Source organism: Hypomesus nipponensis, chromosome 22 (genome assembly GCF_054491055.1).
Source record: "Hypomesus nipponensis isolate SF chromosome 22, ASM5449105v1, whole genome shotgun sequence".
Classification (NCBI taxonomy): Eukaryota; Metazoa; Chordata; class Actinopteri; order Osmeriformes; family Osmeridae; genus Hypomesus; species Hypomesus nipponensis.
Genome location: NC_140382.1, coordinates 15,030,144 through 15,038,845, shown reverse-complemented (window position 1 = coordinate 15,038,845; position 8,702 = coordinate 15,030,144).

Below are 8,702 nucleotides of genomic sequence, written 5' to 3'. Positions count from 1 at the left end.
GCCATTAGGACGTTTAAGTACCGTAGAACTGTAGCCTACCTACCTTGATGCGACCACAAGGAAAAACTGGATCAATTGCAGTGGCAGATTGTGTGAATGATGGAGAAAGCACCATGGACAGCTGCCAGACTGATTCAAGCTGACCTTTCGACACAAGGTACAGAGAGTTTCATCTCGCACCATCCGTCCCTGGTTTAATGAGAGGGGGTTGTATGAGAGGCCCAGGAGAACCTGCTGAGGGAGAGACTCAACAAAGCCCTGTTAGAGTTTGCTCAAGCACACCGGTATATGGGAAGATCTTTCTGTGGACAGATGAGACCAAATTAGACCTTCAAAGGAAACAGCAAAACTGGAATCAAACATGGCGGATGTTTTGTAATGTTTTCAAGTGGTTTTGCAGGCCTCTGGCATTGGATGTGTTCACGTTATGCGTCACTGAAGCATTTGAGCACGAAGCATCTGGAGCAAAAACAATGTTGTTAATGGCATCAATGGCCAAATCTGTATATGCTCCTAACTGAGTACAAATCTAAAAACAACATTTAACATTAGCTAAGTCATTATGGTTTATAAGTGCCTCAAACATTTATGGAAAATTATGTTAAATGTTTGAATTAAAATACAGACAGAAAGACATGGAAATATGAACTTTCCTTTCCAGTCCGCCGATCTCATGTTAGTGTACCAAGCTTTCCCTGACACAGGCTCTATTTAAACACACAGTTGTTCAACCTCACCACATAAAAACTGTCATAAACTTTACTCTGTGTTACTTGACTCTCTTTTTCGTTCCTTCTCTCTTTCCCTCTCTCTTTCCCTCTCTTTTTCCCTCTCTCTCTTTCTCTCTCTCTCTCTCTCTCTCTCTCTCTCTCCCTCCTTATCTACCCTTTCCCTTTCATACCAAAGAAAAAAAACTTCCCTCTGTGTGTAAACCATCCTGACTTGTCCCAAAGCAATTACAAGCCCTGTTATTTCTCACCCTCTGCAACACACACACACACACACACACACACACACACACACACTCTCTCTCCTCCCTTCACTGAGAGTGGGGCACAGTGTAGAGGTAATCCACACAAACAACCACCCTCAAATAGATTGCTTTGCTTCCCTATCCTCGCGCTGTGATAACAGAAAGTACACACACCTGGTGAAACAGACTGGATGACTTTCTGAAGACTTGAGAAATACTCTGCATCACTACCTTTTTACTTGTGGATGATTGTTGACTCTTTGCGACAGAGGACAACTGTATAGTCATGGCCAAAAGTATTGGCAGTGACACACATTGTACTCATGTTTTCTGCTTCAGTTGTTGTGGTGTTGATTCACATTGGTTCTAGATTATTGTGCAGAGTTATCAGATGCATTTTCAATAAACGCTTCATTGGACAACAACAAATAATGTAATGCAAAAAATAATAATTTTGCTGTTTTTTTGGGGCCCAAAAATGACACATGGGAAAGTGTGAACAAGTACTGGTCAGGTAAAATCACTATAATTTTGATAGAATTATAAGAGCAGAATGATAACTATAAAAGGAGGTGAAGGGCAAATAAGATATTAGCATAGATTTTCTCATAAGCACATGCAAGCACACACTTCCTGGTGCTCTATGTTCAACCTGTAATATGCCTAATATGAATAATATACCCTATTACCTAACGTGCACACCAGGAGGTAACTGCCTTGATAAATGCACTTTACAACTCACCTGCATTTCATAACTACACATATAGAATAACAAAAAGGATGTTTTTTGGTTTCAGCCGATGTAAAAAAAAAAAAAAAGAAACAAAACAAATAAGATTTACTATGGCTGGTCAACCAGCCTGTACAGAGAAAGATGTGGCAGGAGTGGGAGAGAGCAGTTTGTTCCATTACTCCTCCAGCCCAGGAGGGTTTACCCCGGAGTGAAACACTCTGGCAGCCGGTAATGAACCTGTGAGCCCTGTACTCTCCTCACCTGTCACCCATTAATATTTCAACACCAGCCCCATAATCACAGGTAGACAGAGAGGTACTGTAGATGGAGAGGGAAAAATTGAGAAAAATGAGGGAGGGGGTTGAGGGAGAGAGGAAGAGAGAGAGAGGGAGAGAGAGAGAAAGAGGGAGAGAGAGAGGAAATTATTGAAATCTTTAGTGGGGAAAAACAACAGTGAGAAATCAATTTTTGTGAAGTTCACCATGTTACAAACGAGACATGAGTCTTTCAAACCTACAGAGGATGGCTGAGAACGAGGGATGAATATGGAGAGGAAAGTATAGCCCAAGCACCTGACAGGATCACTCAGTAGGACAGTATGATAGCAGGAGAAAGAATGACTGCATGTGGACGTCAACTGGATGTAGAAATAGAAAGCTAAGGAGAGAGAGAGAGACTGCAGATGGAGGGAGAGGTAAGGGGGTTAGGGGCAGCTACTGCACCACTGACTTGCTGCTCTGTTGCCTTGGTGAAGTCCCACTGAGGTCCAGTGTTCATCAGACTAAATCCTCCATTTTCTCTCTCCCTCTCTCCCTCACTAGTCTCAAACCTGCTCTTTGGTAACAAACCATCTAACTGGGATATGATGCTGTTTTCCCCCACCCCTGCCTCTCTCATCTTCCCCATGTTTAATACTTACAGCATAAACGTATCATATTAGAGGTCTGTAGTATGAGGCATACTTTTGAAGCATATACAATTGAGTACAAATGTCAGCAAGTCATGGAGCTTCTTAGTCGATTTTCTCATCACTGTCTGTCTCTCTATGACAAAAGCCCGTTCCACAGTTTTTGATAGCGATAAACATCTGCATACTCAATGATACCCTTCTATGATGCGCTTTTTGCTTCCGGGGCGTTTTTTGTGAGCAAGCTCTGGATATGTTGAGGGTGTATTTTCATTGAGGTTGTTCCACAAGGTCATTCCTTCGTTCGTACCCAAGCACTTCTCAAGAATCAATGTGACTTTATGGATCAATACAGATGACTTAAGGCTGATGTGTCAAACTGTGTGTAACTGTTGATTAACTGGTATATTTTACTGTAGCATTCTAGTCATAAGGAGACAAAAGTAGGGTATTGTCCATTATTTAAAAGGCTGTATTTTGTGTGTCCATGATGTGTACAATATGAAGGGGTATTTTTGTCATGGAACCATAGGATTCACTGATGAGAAGTTGCATAATTGGTATGATTTAGTTGTAAGTGGTTAAAAACATTTGGGAGCTTTGAAAGGCAACACTCTTCAAAAAACACCAAAACCAAACCAGAATACTTCCAGTAACTCACTGTACAATCCAACATTATGTTGATGCTGAAATCAGCTTATGGCACCATAAAGGGAAATCGCTGCGCTCAGCAATGCAAAGGCTATATATCATTTATCACAACTGTTTTATTGCGATTGCTTACAGCTCTCATTTCAGTCATTTAAAGGAAGCGGGTTCTCTTCCAGCAAACGCACCCAATACGATGTTGTATAAAACAATCCTATGATTTTGAACCATGTCGGGTTCTTGGCTCTGAGGCAGTCATGGGTCTTTGTCTTTCTATAAATCAATAGATGTAATGGTAGAGATGATTAGATGGGCCAGTGGCCATAGTGGAGCTGTAAGTTACCCTGCTGTCTGTGGACCACCTCTGGGCATGGAGCCCAAAAGGTCATGGGTTAGATTGCACACTCGACACGCTACTTGATGTAGTGGTTGCAAAGCAGTATTTGAGTTAGTGAAGACTGAGGATGTATTTGTAGATTCAATTCTGGTTTCAAACAAACCCGAAAAGTAATTTATAAAAAAAAATTTTTTGGCAACAAATCAATTCTCTTGTGGACATATCAAATATGTTGCTGCCTCTACAAGAACTTACATTATGGTGAACATCAAACAATCATTCATATTGTAGTCAGAGAGAGAGCTAAATCATTCACAATCATAACTAAGAGGGTACCAAAGTAGATAGTTGCTTCTTCAACTCTCTGAAGCTGACACACTTGATTCTAATTTGATTAGATTTGCGCTATGAGATATCAGTTTGATGTGTCACACTGGATCCTCAAACAAACGTAGAGACAATTTCAAGTCAGCGTTTATCCAGCAAACGTGTCTTCAGATTGACGTACCTGGTTACTGGAGCGTGTTTGTGAAATTTAAAAACAAATTCAAAAGAACGCCTTTCTAATTAGTTTTATATTTTATGTGAAGGGGAAAATAATGAAATAATCCTAAGTGTCAGATATACAGAATTAATATAAATGAAAATGAAAAGCTATTTTTAATCAAATTTAATACACATCCCTTGAGCTGTTCATCACTTGTTCATCACTGACCCTTATCATATGCAGTATGCATTATTTGACATCAGTTCCTTGTCTTAGGGAAAATCTTTAAAAACAGAGGATCGACGTGTTGCTTCAATGAACAGGTGAAAACAGACAAGCAGACAGCCAGCAAGATGGGCAGAAAGCAAAGAGCAGGGCTGTGCTCATGTGCTGTGAATGCAATTCACATAACCCCCAAAAGACAGCAGAGCTTAGATAACATGGGATAACAAAGACATTTATTCATCCACTAATGGATTTTCATGTTGCAAAATTGCCCAAAAATGTACAGGCCAGTTTGTTTTGAGACTTCTCTGAATTTAGTTTTAAGTGTTACTTCTTCTAGTGTTCAGTAGTGGGTGATTGTGTTAACAACTCTTTATATGGAAAACAGCATTGAGAAAGGCATCAGCAAGGAAAAGACAGACAGACAGACAAGCAGGCAGACAGACGGACAGACAGACAATTAGGCAGAAATCCAACCAGACAGACAGTTAGTACAACAGACAGACAGACCGTCAGACAGGCAGGTACGATCAAAGCAGGAGCAGCTGGTGGTCTCACCCCCTGGAGACAGACAGATGGTATGCCATTAATTAAGCAGAAATCACAGAGGACCCCGACCCACCTGAGAGAGCAGGTTTTAGTCTCACTGCCTGTCTTGAAATAGAGACTTCTCTCTGAGAAATAAACTCCCAAGGATCCATGCACTGCACACAGTCAGGCAGGTAGAGATACAGTCTCACTTTACAGGTTATCATATGATACATGTCATGAAGGAAAAACATGCATTTAAAGTACTTCAAATGACCACCTTTCAAAACACATTTCAGTCTGTCATTTGAAGAATTATTTGGTAATTTTGGGCTGTTGCATCACTATCTCCCATCCTCTTGACATGTGTATGGCTTCAGAAGCTACAATACACTAGGCAGCTACAGTACCAACAGTACAAGAACCAATGACAGAAAGCCTTTTGCCAATACTTTAAGTCTGTTTTAATTCCACACCATCTAATTTCTTTTCACAAGCATGAAAGGGAAAGATATATGTTGCATTGCCTTCCTATTCCCAAAGCTGTGATTACATCTAAATCCTGGGGAACATGTCAACCTCGATCCCAACTGCTGCACACTCATAATTTCATAATCGAAGTCCCTGCAGCGTATAATCATACGTTTCACCCATTATGGCACATTTTGATTGACCGAGAGTGCTACCTTTACTGAGGGGAATCCATTCTGAAGCAGCAACAAGCCTAGGGTGCTGTGTTGTGATATATGCTGTGTGTTGTAATTATAAGCCACCGCTGGGCTCTGTCTTGTCACAGCGTGTTCCAATCCATCAGGTGCTCCCCAGGATGTGTGGGCAGCCATGGGCCCCTACCTGGCTGCGGCCCCTTGTGGGGGAGCAACCTGATGTCTGTCAGTGATGACACTGTCTCTCCCGCTGGCTCTCTGGGACTCAGCAGGACGGGTTCACGCAGGGATGGCCAGTACCTGGCGGAGCAAGGGCACTGAGTGGGCGCAGAAGTGAGGAAAGTTACTAACTGTAGACTTGCATGTCTCTATAATGGGGCTGAGTGATGTTTTTTTTACCTTGTGGTGGGATCATAATGAAAATTATTCATTTGATATAACTTTAGTTATGGCGACATAAATCAATCAACAGGCTAACAAGGTAATGGTATCACACTGGTTTCTATAACATTTATAAAACATAAAGCAATCATGAATGAAACAATTATAGTTATAGTACATGAGCGAAGGTAGTTCAGGCATGGCACTTGGGCAGCGCACGCCATCCACTCATTTACTACACCTGTGTTATCCAGCACAAGCCCATTGGGCCACGACCGATAAGGCGGCATTAAAACGCTGCGTATATACGCACTCACTTACCCCCGGTTGCTGTATGATCTTTGCTGCTGCCGCCCTACGCCATCCCCTTCTCCCCCTTGCTGTCTGTATGTTCTATCCATCAGGGGGATTATATCTCTATTACAGTGTGCTTCCCTTAGATGATCCACTCCGCCACAGCCAAACCTATTTCCATGTCTATGGTTATCAATAAATGGTCAAATCTAATACATTGAGTGTCTTGACTGTAATATTGTTAAAGGTCAAACACATGGTGAAGCCAGTACTCAGCTGATTTTACCATAATGTATATAGGATACTGGAACAGCTCAGGAAGGCACCGAAAAAAAAGTGTGGCTAGTAAGTAAGTTTGGATAGTGCATTTCTTTGAAATGGGAAAGTATTACTAACAGTGGCCAATCACAGGGTCTGTCACCATCAATGGTAGAAAGGGTCAAAGAGATTTGAGACAATCTGGCTTCAAAGGGGAACTTGTTTTTTACAAGTTCCTTATTGGAACTTGTAAATAGACCAATGATTTTAAGTTACAAGTTACCCAATGTTTAAAACTTCGTTGATGATCATAGACACAAAAATCATTCAAATGTAATAAAAAAGGGTGGAGAAATTAATCACCTAACAACTTCACTTTGAGTGGATCAATGGACATTACTTTCGATAGCAGGACAAAACAGCCTAAGTCACATTAAACAGACGTCTGGCTGCAGTTCAAATTTAACGGACAAAGTATCCCTAGTGTCTTGACCTTTTACATTCTCAATCAGTCATTCACATTCCAACTCTAAATGTCACCAAATGTCACCAACAAGGCTCGCCATTTTGGCTGGTTTGGCCAGTAGCTTAGATGTACAACCAGATAGAGTAAAGTTCAAACTATTGTCATTCTGCTGTTCTTCTACGGGGGACTCTGTCTTAAGGCTGACAATAAATCTGAAACAAACTAGGTGCGTCCCCAAACTTGATCCTTTTGCACACTTTCTTCCTCTCCCATAATGCAAACGTTTGGTTATTAAACCTCAGACATGCAAAAAAGAGCCTGGTTGTGAAGACATTTAAAACACAATGTTTTTGTATTTGTAGTTGGAACTGTAGTATACTGTACATTGTACAGCTTAATGTTTAAACATATGCATAACCTATATTCATAAGCATGGTTGGCATTCAGGAGATGTTTAAACTGAAAGAAGGAAGAATAGAGGATTTGAAACCTGAAGACGTCTGAGCCCCCTGGCCCATTCTCAGTCTGGTCATGTTTTTCAGTCTTCTGTCTCAGGACAGGACCTTGGCTTCTGAGACATAATTTTGATATTTTCTGACCAGATGAGAATCTCAAGTGAGCAAGAAATACCATTTGACTGACAAGTCTTTGTCACTGCATCACATCATTTTTTCTTACCTCAACACAGGAGGGGAGAATGTGAGAACTGTTGGAAAGAACCCGGCTATTGACATGTAGGGCTATCGGTTTTGTGAGTGGAGAAAATATCTCTGAATGACAAAAGCAGGACTGGAAGCCATGACAAGAATCTCATGCAGTCAGATCAGAGCAAACTTTTCTACTCCATCTTCTTGTAGTAGTGAAGTAATAAAGAGGTGAAGTTCATGTAATGTACAATGCAACATTTGCAATCCAACAATGGCTAACTCAAAACAGATTTAAACCTCAAGGCTTTTTTTTTAAATAAAAGGTTTCCCAAAAACATATTTCAGTAAAATGACTCATGCTTATAAGGAACCGTCACTAGACATACCTGATCTTCAGCCTGTCCTGGTAAATCAGGTTTAAAATATTCTTTCATAACAAGGCTGCTTGGTTATGCATGAAATTCATAAGTTCATGTAATCATTAATATGCATCTATTCATTAACAGTCCTAAATGGCTGCTCCAAGCTCCAATATTAAAAATCTAATGAAGGCAAATGAGTTAGTTGAGAGAGTGAATTCAATTACCTTCTGCTCTTTCCCTTGTTTCATCTTCACCGTTCTTTATAGACGTGTATGTTTAGAAATACAAGCAGAGTGATTGTATGGAAATCAATCCCAGCATGTATTCAGGAAATGATGTAGGTTTACAAGCATCTCCGCAGACTTGTACACCACACACTTTAGGATAGGTATCTCAGAAACAAACCTGGAGGGAGGAAGAGAGTTGGGGAGAAGGAGAAATAAAGGTAAAAAAGAGTGAGAGAGAGACAAAGAGAGAGAGAGAGAGAGTGTGTGTGTGTGTGTGTGTGTGAGAGAGAGAGAGAGAGAGAATACATTACACAGAGCATGATGGAGTACAAGCAGAGGACTAGATGGCGTAAGGACCCTTGTCATTATGCCTGTGGCCGCCTGGGAAATCTACAAGCTCAGCATGATGGTAAAAGGCAAGGCTAACAACCCGAACCAGAGAACAAGAACTCTGTGTTTAGAGCAGCCGCACACTCTGCCCTTAGTCTCCTTTACCAAGCCCACAGGTGTCCTAGCGGGAGCCACAACAGGACGAATTGAACTCATCAAAACTCACAGAGGCTG